This window comes from Sitophilus oryzae, unplaced genomic scaffold, assembly GCF_002938485.1.
Source record: "Sitophilus oryzae breed Bouriz unplaced genomic scaffold, Soryzae_2.0 scaffold_1805_pilon_pilon, whole genome shotgun sequence".
Classification (NCBI taxonomy): Eukaryota; Metazoa; Arthropoda; class Insecta; order Coleoptera; family Curculionidae; genus Sitophilus; species Sitophilus oryzae.
This window is the reverse complement of record NW_022146508.1, coordinates 196,298-210,725: the sequence shown is the minus strand read 5'-3', so window position 1 is coordinate 210,725 and position 14,428 is coordinate 196,298. Positions and strand designations below refer to the sequence as shown.

Genomic DNA, 14,428 nt, shown 5'->3' with positions numbered 1-14,428 from the left:
GGTGAAAATTTTTGATAGTGGGGGTGGAATCAACCTCTTGGATGGAATCAACTTCATTCATATGGCATGGCAAAGGATGTCATAACAAACAATTTTTAATTGTTTTCAACACGGTGGTTTCCTAAAAGTGGAAAATGATTTGGATTCAGACGATGACTTGACAGTAGCCGAACTGCTAAAAAAAGTTGGACAAGAAGATGATAACAACATTCTAGACAATCTTCCTTGTTCTGAAAATGAGTTTAATGAATTTGTCCATATTGATGGTAATTTTGTGTGTCGAATACACTTGGAATATGATGCCATTGTCGCTTCTGTGTCTTCTGCAGTTTATATTGATGATTGATGAGGAGGCGGAAGATGAACAACCTGTGAGTACAGAATTGAGACCAGTTCCGACCACATTAGGGGCACTTCAACATATTGATAACGTTCGTTATTTCCTTCAGTCACGAAATACTCCGCAAAGTGTTAATCAATCGCTTAATCAATTAGCCGAAGTAGAATTACATATTAATGATATTCATTTCACAAAAATAAAACAAACTAAAATAAAATATTTTTTTTTAAATTAGACTCTTAAGAACAGTTGTTGATGTATCTACCATATTACAAAATATATTTTATGTACCATATCTATGTATTAATAAAAATACCACATCTTTTATATTTATCAGCATTTTTTGTTTATTGCGAACTTTGCTTACAACGAACCGTTTTCGCCGGTCCCATGAGGTTCGTTATAACCGAACATTACTGTATTTCGAGTCAAATTGTCGTTATATTTATTGTCGTAACTCTCTAGATTGAAATTTAAAATACAATTTTTTTAAGAGAAAATGTCAAACGTTGACATGTGATATGTTATTCTATCCAGAATATTATTTTCTATAAAAAAAGTCAATAAATACAATATCAAAATCCAAAGTTGTAGTAATTTTCGGTGAAACAGTATGTGGCCGAAAGTAATTGACAACGTCAATCAATCCTGATTTATGTCCTATACTCGCATACCAAATCTCGTTTTTTTTTTCTGAAAAAAGTTCTAGGGGTGAGCCACTCCTGAAAAACACCCAGTATTTAGGGGATTGTAGCCTAAACTGTAGAGTTTTGCGTAAAAGTTGAAATTAAAAAAAATTGGACTGGAATGGTTGTGATAATTGCGAAATTTTTTATTAGTATTATTTTAACAGAAATATCGATTTTTCAAAAGCCTTGCAAATGGTACGATTCAGGAAACCGTGGCCAAAGTTATACCATAGTATAAGAAAACTAGTGGCTTTACTCCTTCTCAAATCTTTTGTTCTTTTTCTGCCACTTTATATGACCTTGTCCTCGCGTCCCGTGACCACTGACGTGGTCTATAACTAGGCAAAGTTTAGTCGTGGCAGTTTTAAGAATCGAAAGTAGGTCGAGGCCAAGGGTCGAGGCAAACCGAAGTGGGTTAAGACAACTGGAAATAAATCGAAATGCATTAAAAGTTGGGCGACGAAATGCGATATTGACATGTTTCGGGTTGTTCCTGGAATAGTGTGTACGCTGTTTTATAGTTATTTGACTGTCATAAACCCATCACAAAAATAGTAGATAATCAAATTATAGGTATTATTATTATTTTTTTATTTTTTAATCAATTATTTATTGATATGATTCAAATCGTTGATATTAATCAAATTTGATAGTATGTTTTCTAACATAGCTGATAACAAACTATGTGTATATATTTCAGCAAAGAAGTATGTGTATATAGTCTCAGTAAAGAAACGGTATTAAATACTCTAAGACATAGGAAAGACCAAAAAAAAATCCTGAAGAAGCATGACACAATAAATGCGAAACGTCGTCGAAAAACTATTGTTTTAATCTAACCATAGCCTCCAGACCCAAGAGACAACTAAAAAAAATGTTATTATACTTAGTCATATTATACTATTAAAGTGTTTTGCCCTGGGGAGTAAAACATTATCATTAAAATTTTCAGGAAGTATAAATCGAGTATAAATATAATAAATTCTTCTAATATATTTCAAATTTATGTTATTCATAACACAGAAATGTTTTTACTCTTAACTATAAAATGGCAGTAATTCGTTAATCTAGACAAAACATTCATGAAATATTTACTGTGGCATGAGATATTCGTAAACATTCAACAAGAACTTCGTCTTCAGTCGTTAAGGGACTTTTATGTATTTTATAAAATAAATGGAGGTTTTTATTATTGCAGAATCATATAGTTTTTATTATTATGTTTTGAACTTATTTTTCAAATATATAAAACTATAACTTGTGAGATAAGTTTTTTATTAAAAGTACTAGTACTTAGTATTAGAAGTGAGGAAGTGAGTGAAGTGAAGTCATGCGAGAGCGCTGAAGTCGTGATTACTAAATCTCGGTTAAGATGGGCTGGCCACGTATGCAGGATGCAAGAAAACCGCCTACCAAAATCTCTTCTTTACGGTCAACTTGTAGAGGGTAAGAGGAAACCGGGTGGACAACTAAAAAGATACAAGGATGTTTTTCATGAAAACTTAAAGGGGATAAGTATGCAGCATCAGTGGGAGGAAGTAGCGTACAATAAAACGCAATGGAGGAGAATAATTGTAAATTCAGTTAATAACGGCAACCAAAAAGTAAAGATGCAACAAAATAATGAGATTTTTGTATGTCTGGAGTGCGGAAGAGAGATAACATCACGTATCGGGCTTTTTAGTCACAGAAAAGCTCACGACAGGAAACGCCTTGCGTAACCATCTTCTGATGCGTGTCAAACACTCGACAGCGAGTAATGGCAGTAAGTAAGTAAGTATTATAAGTAGTATTTTAAAAGTACTAGTAAAGTAGTAGTACTAACATTAAATTTATATGTAGGTAACTATTATTATTTCTTTCATTTGGATTCAACCCAGTAGTGTTTACAAAAAATACTTTTTTCTTAATAAATAACATTTCTTTTCCAGTGGGCGAAAAACTAGCAAAGTATTATAATAAACTACAGTAAGGCGTTATACACTGAAAGTTCTTTTCTATCAATATGTTGGTTAAATATGAAAATTTGAAAAAAATATATATTAAATAATTTAGACCACATACCTTTTTGGTACTTCTAGTCAAATTGTCGTTATATTTATGGCCATGGCATTCTAGACTGAAATTTAAAATGTTATTTTTTTAATTGAGAATGTCAAAAGTTTACATACTGTTGCGGACCCGTGTGGACTCGACCTAATCTAACTATATGTCCCGCCCCCAGATGTCTTTAACATCGCATTAAAGAATAGACACCGTGATGATTCATTCGAACGTTCGAGAAGAATCGAGTTCCACTGGAATGGAGTAGTACATACGAGAATATTCGAAACCTTCTCTATGCACCTAACGATCTATGGATTATTCGAGAGCTCTTTAGCTGTGGGTATAAAAGCCGGCGGCTGGAGCCTGGAGAGCACAGATATAAATAGACGAGTACAGTTGACGCCCTAAATTCAAAATAAATTCTTTCTAGATAAATAGTTATAAATAGTTTGTATATAGTTCTTTAAGACTTTTTAATCGTTATTATTTGTTACTTAGTGTAAATAAATTGTGTTTAAATAAATTGTGTTTAAATAAATTGTGACTTTCTATCCACACGGAACCGACGAAAAACGTAACAATACCATAATATGTCATTCTATTCACAAAGTCATTTTCTGGCAAACAACTTAACCTAATTTTTGTCTCCTTTGTAAAAATGCTTAAAAAGACAAGAAATAACATTGTACTTACCTATATAAAATTGGAGTTAAATATTTAAAGAACTTTTACTAATTTACTGTGAAACATTTTTTTCTATTACACTTTTGTAAACTTTATATAGCATCTTAAATTTATTGAATTCGGGAACAAATGTTTCCTAATATTAGCGTTCCCATTTCGAATCATTTATTTCAAGTAAAAACCACTTAAAGGTATTCGCGATTCCTTTAAATAATGGCAGTAGTTTATCAAAATGTCAAAGACTTTGTTCTAGGTAGCTTAAGGTAAATGGTCTCATAAAAACTTTTTGAGCAGCTAAACGCTTATCGTGATTTCTCTTTGAAAAAATGTATTCATCTGGACGAGTTAAAAAATCTGTTCATTATTAGTTTTAGGTAATAGTTTAAAAAAAAAAGTAAAAAAAATCCAGGGCCGTATTGAAAAATGAAAGTTGATGATGGTAGCTCATAGACGAAACGTCGGGGTAAAAACAACCCTTACTACAAGCCTACAAGTCATTGTCTAATAATATTAATATCTATAGTACAATTCTTTTAAAAGTTCCTCAATATGGCCGACCTAGTTATGAAAATTGGTAATTTTTTTTTAATGAAAAATAAGTTGGCGTTAGCGAATTCAGAAATTGATTTACTCTTTGGTTAACAATAACATTTTTCAGGATTGTCAAGTTGACGTTAAAGTTAGATTACTAGGTGGTTGTCATAAATCATAAATAAAAACATAGATTATTGAAATTATTTAATAAGAATAAAGGCATTTTACCGCAGATCCGAAGAGATTTTACTTAAAGGTATTTTATAAACTTTCTCAGTGAGAATATTAACTCCCGTTTCTTATATTTTAGTTAAAGGGGCGTAAGAACTGTAGAAAGTGAATTTTTGTTTTCATGTTTTGACGATATCTGAGAGTTCCTAGAATTATCAAGATTATTGATTAATATAGTTGTTTAATAAGTGAAATTAATAGAAGACTTGGAAATAGGATGATGCGTTTCATATTATAGTTGATAGATCACCCCATTTCTCTTAATTTGTTTTATTTCAGTACAGTTAATCACAAATTGAATTGATGTGTGCAAAAACAGCTACCTATATATTTTCAAACATCTTATTTAAATAGTTCTTTTATATACTGTTAAACTGTATCAACTACAAAGTCTTTAGCAAACAGTTATAAGGTAATAAATTTTGTAGATATACCTAATTTATGAAAATTTATATATAAAGATTAGAACACAATGCTCTGAGGGAAAAAGAAATACTCAAAAACTCATTAAATATACTTTATTAAAAATAACAACATACAAAAACAGTCATCCATGCAAACTGTAATAATCAGAACATTATCCACATTATACCTTTATTAAATTTGTGTCACACTCCTGTCAGGAAAGCCAGAAATGTTTGTTTAGCACAACCACAACTATAAGGTTTGGAATCAGTACTAAATTTTATACCTAGTAAATGATGCGTCAAGTAACAAATATAGGATAAAAAAGAATTATTAATATAGAGTGTACTATACGATGTCCTTCTGCTTATTTATGAAATGACTTTCCTTTCAAATGTGAGGAATACCAGTAAAATAAAACATAATTTTTGGTTTGGTTTGGTGTTTGATATTCTAACTACATCTATTACAAACCTTAAGTACTTACACCTTAAGTACTTTTAGTGAGTAACTGTAGTTTTTATTATTCTTTGTGTATCCTGTAAAGTAAAAAATATATATATTTCAAGAAATATAAAAACAATGCAATATACATATTATCTATTTCAAGTGTTATTTGATCTTTGGTCCCATTACCAACATTATTTACCTTTATTACGTTATTAGTAGATCTTCTCTACTAACTCAACTTTTAAACCTGTTTATATTTTAAAACTGATTTACAACAATCTGTAATGCCCGCGCTGTTTCCTGAAATATAAGTTTTAATCTATTTATTATCATATACATATTACAAACCTGAAAATTACTGATACGAGGAAACTTCTCCAAATAATTAGAGACCTTTTTACAAACATCTGGACTAATTTATTTTCACGAATTTGTGGACGAGTCAATGCTTTCTAATACGTTTTTAAGCGTTTTACACATTTTGAATATCTTCCAGCCTATTCCTCATTTCTCGATCGGTGAAAAGATTATTTATAACTATATAATTAGTACTGCAGGCTGCAGGTTAAATAAAAGAACAAAACCAAGTAGAATTTGTAAATAAAAACTCCAAAAATAATGTAAATATTTAGAAAAAGGAACCGTAAACGTCAGTCAGCCAAGTGTCAGATTTCAATTAGCTTTACCACAGATTATTAATTTGAACGATTTGAACTACAGTCGATTCCAGTCTAGAGATTTTCGTTTTTTAAGCCTCCCATACTGAAGTCCGCCATATTGGGAAGTTTTAAATGAATACAAGTATATACAGGTTGAGTCATAAATAAGTGCAAATATTTCGGGGCTGGTAGATCTCGATGAAAGAAACATATTTTCTCTTTACCGTTTTTCAAATAAGTCCAAAATAACCGAGTTATTTTACTTTGAAAATTAAAAAAATATATTTTTTGCTCAAATTTTTAGAAACACTGGATTTTTTCTGGGTTTTCTTTTTTGTCCCCATATGGCCTTAATATCGCATTAAAGAATAGACACTGTACTGACTCATCGAACGTTCGAGAACAATCCAGTTTCACTGGAATGGCGGCGTACCTACAAGAACATTCTAAATCTTCTCTATGCGCCTAATGATCTAATGGACTATTCGGGAACTGTTTAGCTGTGGGTATAAAACCCGAGGCCTGTGCAAAGGAGGGATAGAAAACAAACAGCTTCGGTCGACGCGTACAGTTGCCGCTAAAGAACGCGACCGCGAAAAAAAAACGCGGCTAAGAAAATTCGAGTCTAATCTGGATTGTCTGTTTCTCTCATATATAAGCCGACGCCTGAGGCCTGAGTAGGACAGAGAAAAACAACCGGTCGACGCGTACAGTTACAGATGCCGAGCTAAATTCAATATAAATACCTTTAAAATAAATAGTTAAATAAATTGTAAATAAATTACAAATAGTTCTTTAAGTAGTTTTATTGTTATTGTTTTGTTACTTAGTATAAAATAAATTGTGTTTAAATAAATTAGTCTGTCTATCCACACAGAACCGACGAAAAATGTAACACTACCTATTTTGCCATAATATCCAGATATTTTTTTAATTAACAAAAAAGAAAAGAAAAAGAAACTCCAAATTTTATTTCGAAAAATACTACATTTCCAATTTTATTTTTCGCGTGTTTCTGGGATCGAAATTTACTACCCCTAAAAATATTTGCACTTATTTAAGATTCACCCTGTATAATAAGCTTAATATTTTTCCAAGACATATCCAAAAAAAAGACAAGAAATGTATACAAACTGGTTGCTTCGGAATGAAACACAACAACACTACTTTATCTTAAACGGTCACTATACTACTCGCGAAATAAGTCGAAGTAGGTAAAGTCGAATAGTGAAAAGGATTATTTCGTGTTTCTTCGTCTAATAAAAATAAGCCGAGATGAGTGGAAGAAAAATTGAAAATGCAAACAATCGCAAAATACAATCATTATTATATAATATGAAATGATAAAAATATTGCTATTAGAAGGGTCCGGCAATAGTGCGCCGGGCATCTGTAGCTCCTAGATTAAAAAAACTTGGGAATTTTGTTTAAGGGCAGACCTAAAGTATGTATTAGGATGTATTCCAGGAAAATATTTTAACTTCTACAGGGTGGCTCAAAAAAGCGTGAGTGGACCGGGATTATCTTTTTTAAACGGAACCCCCTGTATATTATTGCAATTTGGCTTCCTTTTTGATCACTTTACAAAATCCCAAGATATTATTAAATATGTTTGAATATTTCTGAAATATTGAGAAGTAAATAACTTAAAAAATATATTGAAAATACAAGAAATGTCCTGAAATCAACACTGTAGGTACTAGGTATTTATTTACTATAGTTTATCTGTGCCTACTTACTTTGCTATAATATCGTAATCTTAAACTATGTAGAATGTAGAATGTTTAGGAGGGGAGTTAATCACAGCGACATTACAGATCTCTTGTGTCTTCCCCTTTCTTGAGTTATAACGAGTCATCATACAGTCTCAGGGTTTTAACAAAAGCCAGTATCTGAGACGGCTTCACAAGCTGGCCTCTGTGAAGACTCCATCCTCGACATCAGCCGTACCAAAGTTCATGGCACGAGTAGTCGTCGTCTCGGCGCACTCAGTGATAAGGTGTTCTGGTGTTTCCCCATTTTCCCCACAGAATCTGCATTCGCCGTTGTTTCTCAGCTTCAGCCTACTGAGGTGTTCGTTGAGGAGACAGTGTTCTGTTAGAAACCCCGTGACGATCCGAAGATTGTTTTTACTTAAATCAAGGAAAACCTTTGATTTTTCTCGGTCGTAAGTTCTGAGGAACTTTTTAGAGTGTCTTAGACCGTTGGAGGACACCCATTCCAAGTTACGGATGGAGTCTTCCAGATTCTTCAGTTCCGCTTTCAGTTTGTTCCTTTTGGAGAACAGAACGGTTCTGGTCCAGTTAGTGGAATGTATGCTCCTTTCCTAGCTAGATCTATAATATAATCTTTCCTAAATACTATACGGGGTGTTCAACATTTTATAGCAAACTTTATAAAATATAAAATAGTTTTTCTTCGTTTTTTTTTTAAATGGTAACGCCCTGTATATTATCTCTTTATTAGATGGGGAATTAAAACATTTTTGGTATTTAAAGTATTTTAAAATTTTTAACGGTTTCGCAAATATTCACGGTTTTATTACATATGGCTCTTTCTTGTAAAATACCAGACAAAACTCATTAGGTGGCTTTGATAAAAAATTACTTTTGTAAACCACATATTAATACCGTATGATCGAAAAAAAATGGCGTCCAGTTGGCTGGGGAATGACGATCGATGACATTTCTCATATAAATTTACATATAAAATGACAGCGATCTTCATTTCATAGCCATCGTTGACGCCGTTTTTTCTCGATCATACGGTATAATACCACCAATATCCACAAAATCGTTAAGAGTTTTGAAATACATTAAATATGTTCATTTTTTAATTCTCCATCTCACAAAGAAATAATAAACAGGGTGTTCTGTTTAGAAAATCATCCCGCTCCACTCAAAATTTTTCCAGCCACCCTGTAGAAGTTAAAATATTTTCATAAAATACATTTTTATACATAAACATACTTTATGAGTCCAACAAAATTCCTATGTCTTTTATTATAGGATCTACAGATGCCCGACGTACTATTACCGGACCCTGTAGAAATTAAAATATTTTGATAAAATACATTTTTATACATAAACATACTTTATGTCTGCACTTAAACAAAATTCCTATGTCTTTTATTATAGGATCTACAGATGCCCGACGTACTATTACCGGACCCTGTATATTCCTGACAAATAGGTAATGAGATAATCGCATGTGACAAATTCTGTTGAAATAATTGTAGTAAGTAGCTGTTCTTTTAAAAGTAAAATTCTGTAATATTTATCTTTCACTGTTTATTCCATTATCTAACTATGTATAGTATATTCTAAAAGCTTCCGCTTGTCTACTTAATTTCACACGGACGATTATTGTCCAGAACGGTCCACTGGTTTGGAGATTTTCTAAATCGAGTCTAGCCCAAAATATCCGATTTCATTCAGCCCATTTACCAATGTGGTTATAAGCGGTCTGGATGAGATCGGATATCTCGTGTTATCTCAAAGTTGATTTAGATACTCGTCAAGTCGGTAATCCATTATGGCTGATGACCGTAGTTTGGAGGCAAATGAGAAAACCCCATTCAGATTACATCTGGCCGCTAAATGGATAATTCAGCATTAAAAATGAAAATTGTGTGTTAGTTTTATTAGAAAACTATTTTTAATTTTTTTTATAATTGAAAAATAGACATATTTATTTAAATCTAAAACATTCAGATTTAAGACATTCTGTATACATAAATAATTATTGATTTTTAAAAGAATATTCGTAAACTAGGAAGAGGGAAATCAGACAACGAACAGGAGATAATAGGTGTTAGGTAATAGCTTTTAGACTACCGATCGCGACGCATTGATGTTATTTCGGTTTGTAAATTTTGGTTATTGTGATAGAATTTTATTACAGGTCGGTTTGTAAATTTTGGTTATTGTGACAGAATTTTATTACAGGTAAAGTAAACGTTTCTTTATTATTAAAACCAGTGTTAACTAAAGCATAATATCGTCGGCTTTATGACGAAAAGGCGTATCTCGATTTTTGGCGATTTTGAGATATCAACGTCATGACATGCCCAACGGGTCATATTTTAACATAGCGAATTTGCGCATCTCAATATTATACCGTTTTCATTTTATATTCGTTTAAAAATTTGCCCCATCTCAAATACTACAATTCTTCATTATTACGAAGAGACGTATGTTGAGATAGGGCTCTTTGTTATATCAACTATTATACCAATTATTGTTATACTACAAGAAAGATGGAATTTGAGATAGGTCCTTTTATTTTATGTTATAAAAATGCAAGCGAGAGAAAATCACACCATTCTGCCTAATTATTTTCTGATAGTTGCTTGGGTTAAAATAAAAATTCTATCATGGCAGCAGCTCTCTTTTACAGTGTGATTTTGAGTTTTTTTTTCAAAAACCATTTTAGAATGAGCTAGACTCAGCACGTAGCTGTATTGGGTATCCAAAAGATTGTCCGAGAATAAATATGGCCGAAGAAAAATTGACCGAAAGCAAAACAACGAAACGAAAATTGCCCTAATGGAAAATTTCCCGAAATCATAATTTCCCTAAGAATATTTTAGCGAACCAAAAAGTTGCCCGGAGAATACAGTAACTTCTATCTCATTATCATTGTCAGGCAATTGGCATTGTCTTCCCTGCCAATTTTTGGAAAATTTTATTTATTGTGCCTATTAAAGTGCCTATCATCATCTAGCATAAACACGTAGAATGAAAGTCGAATTTGTTATCAGTGAACAGGGAAAACAGAAACTGTTACTCCACAGTTATTTGTATCAAAAAGGCACTGGTGAAGAAATATGTTTTGTTTGCTTTTTATTAAATAGACCGTGTGTTTAATTGCCCTGTATTAGAACAATATTTAGCAGAAAATCGACATTTTGGGTAATTTTTATTTCTGTTGTATTGTAATTATTAATAAACCAGAATATAATTATTATCCAAACCAAACCAAAACAAAACCTATAATATTAAGAAAATATCAAGATCTACAACCCCTTTGCACTGGTGATAAACCTGTCATTCAACTCAATGAACTAAATAATTATTAAAAATATATTAAGTAGTTAAAAAAATTATTTTTGTATAAAAAACAATATTATTAAAATAAGCTAGATAAGAATATTTTAATTTATTATTGTCTTTGCTTCTGGAATGAAAATTGTCTTTGTTTTCAGTTGATCTAATCCAACGCGAATAAAAGTATTTAAAAATATTTTTATCTGATTCTTTGGTGATTTCCAGATGTTTTCTTGTATGTATGTATTGTATTTTCTTCTATGTATTCTATAATGTGAATATTGTATTTTTTTCCTTATTAAGAACACTTTACCGTCATTTTTAAATTTATTTTACATGGGCGTATGTATACTATTCGTTCGGAAATAAATTTATTATTGTTATAACAAAAAGGCCTATCTCTATTAAACAACTAAAAATAAATTATTTATTAAAATTTACGCTCAATTTATCTTCAGAACCTTTCCTCAAGGTCTCCGTTTAAGTGTTAATACAAAAACACTATTAAAAAATTAAAGACTTTACATTTATTGACCAAATAAAGCTTAAATTGCTCTCCTGAAAAGTAGCAAAAATCGAAATACGCCTTGTCGTCATAAAGCCGACGATATATATTTTATCTTTCTGTTGAAATATTAGGTGCTTAAGATTTTCCTTATTTATTTGATCTGACAAAGGTATTATATAACATGTGTATGTATTTAAATGGATTCGATTTATGCTGTGAATAATTTCTAGTTTAAAACTAAATCTAAATGCAATCGTTTACTGGCCATTCGGGCCGATGTTTTTATCATATCCTGCTGGCAAGCAAAACCTTGGGTTGGGTTAGGCGTTTACATGTATAGGATGAATCGCTATGACAATCTTGTAAGTCGGAGAGAGCAAAAATACGAAGTATTTATTATATAACCACTTAATCTGACGCTAGATTCCATCCGCTTGAGAAAATACTTGCCTTCTGTCTTTATTCAGTACATTTTATTTTGCTAACCGTGTTGACCGTACTCTTCGTACATACGAAAATCGGCACACAAGACCAAAAATGCCAGGCCTAGCATATCATATTTCATATGTATGACTTAGTGTGACGATAAGGGTCTTGTTGAGTGTACTAATAACTTCCACCGTGCCTCGGCGAATATCTTAGCAAACAAGTGAGCAGTCAAAGCCAAAGAATGGTATAACTCATAGTCTAAAGATATTGGCACCAAACATATCAACTACAACTTGTATATCTGAGTAGCTTCCCGAAACCAGGGACCTCAGTACCTGCAGGTGGGGACCTGCTAACTAACAAAACCTCTTAAGTTATGAATGTTTTAAGAATGTTAAACCGGCGCGGCACAAGCGAAATAACATGTTATTTCGTTGGTGCCTGTTAAACCTGAAGCCTTGGTATAAAGACAGTGTTTGTATTATTATTATTTCTTTTTTATTTTAAAGTTCAGAAGAGCATAGTTAGATTTTTTGGACTTATTGGAATAGCGATCAAGGTTTTCTTTGCCGTGCTCCTTTACTTGTGAATTATAGGCGGAGTACGGCACTCACTTATTTTCATTTGATTTAATAAAATAAGTAGTTTACAATTTTAGCGTTTGATTTACATAATCTGTTCTCCTAAAATTTTCCAAATATTTCTTCTGTCGAGCGCGCATCCGAGGCAAGTCACAATAAAAAATATTTTTAACACAACATAGGTTCCTTTATTTCATTTAAATTTTTTGTTATACAGTTGGTCAAAATATTACCTCTTCAACTTTGTTGAACGTCCCTGGGTTGTTATACTACAAAAGTCTTATTTTTAAACTTTCTTTCAAATTTATATTCTTTATTTTTTCTTTTTTAATTAGTTTTGTTTATTTCATTCCTATAAAATAACAAAAAGTAAAAAGTTTTCATCTACATACTATAACCAATTTATTAATTTCCAGCTACTTTATAAATTATTGTGCGACTTAAGAGACTCAAAATATTTCAGTTTGATATTAATTCAGTTCCAAAAACGAATAATTTTTAAGGTGTGTTTTTACTGCGAAAATATAAGGCCATTATGGACTTAATGAATATGAAAATAATTAAAAAATGAAACTTATAATTATTATTAGAATACTTTATAGTAGATTTTTTCAGAGTATGAAGAAATGTAGTAAAATTATAAAAATAAGTCAAAAATTAAATAATTGGACTTAGTGTGTTTTTCTTTATAGAGCGGCGATGTAGAGAATATTAATCTGAATATCTTTTTTTTTTAAATTCATATTTCCAATAACTGGATTTTTTTGGACCATCAAATTGTTACAATTATAAATAAACATTATTACCGCAAAACATGTTTACGGTAAACAAAGCAACAGCTGTACTGTATCAAAATGATGGAAAACCAAAATGGTTTTTATGAACTGTAAAACGGCGGTGGCGGCTTTATTGCCCGGATGCATGATATATTCGCGAACTGTGTCAAAAAAAAACGATACACGGCAAATTAGATAACAAACCGGTAAAATAAAAGCTAAGGGCAATATACAAGGTACATTAGGTAAATGTACGTATTAAACTTTTATTTCCCATTTTGGACAATAAACTCCTATCAAAAAATAGAGAACTGGCGATATTAATAATTTATATATCAAATTTTTGCAATTTTATTCAAACTCCACTGGTGTAATTAAAAAAAAACGAGACTTCCAAAAAAAGGTTGAAACCAAATCAATCAAAACTCAGTTATGGCGGACGCTTCTAGCGTTGTGATCCTCTTCTAAACCTTTAAAAGCTGCGTCCACATAGCTCGCGAGCAGACGGAACGAACACGTGAAACACGAGAAACATCGCAAACAGTCGGAGCGAGATGTTGGCGGCGCTCGCGGTACTTCACGTGCTTACGATTTCATAAAATGCCTGTTTCGACTGTTCGGTTCTGTCGTGGTACATCAAAGAGACGTTTCGGAGCCATGCGAGCGTACTTTACGGAAGTTCGGGGCGCTCGAGCTGTTTGCGTTGTTTAAGTTTGTTGTTTTAAGTTTTTAGTTTGGTTTTATTCATAGGATTCGGTATTTACTGCAGTATGATGATATTACCATGATTTTTCTTATTTTATTTTGTTCAGAATTACAAATTTTTGTGTGTTGTTCTTGGATTAATAATATTAAATATACCTTTAATAAAATATAACTCTATATTTATATTGCCTATTTATCTTAATCTGATCTTTAAGAACTTTATTTATATTTTGGCATACGCCTGGTATTATTTTTGAAATGCTTTGCTTGGAAACTTTGAATAAATAACCCAAACTGGTATGTGAGTCTCTAGTTGCAAGGAATCTTAATGTTATGGCCAAAT

The 14,428-nt window shown here is 31.7% G+C and overlaps 1 long non-coding RNA gene across 1 annotated transcript; it reads right to left on the bottom strand.

Annotated features, from left to right (window-relative positions):
- Positions 1-5,408: 5,408 nt before the first annotated feature.
- LOC115883088 lies at positions 5,409-5,780 on the bottom strand. Its single transcript, XR_004050325.1, has 3 exons — positions 5,728-5,780; positions 5,579-5,679; positions 5,409-5,468 (listed from the first exon to the last, which is right to left on the bottom strand). It is a non-coding gene; the product is annotated as an uncharacterized LOC115883088 (long non-coding RNA).
- Between the last annotated feature and the right edge of the window lie 8,648 nt (positions 5,781-14,428).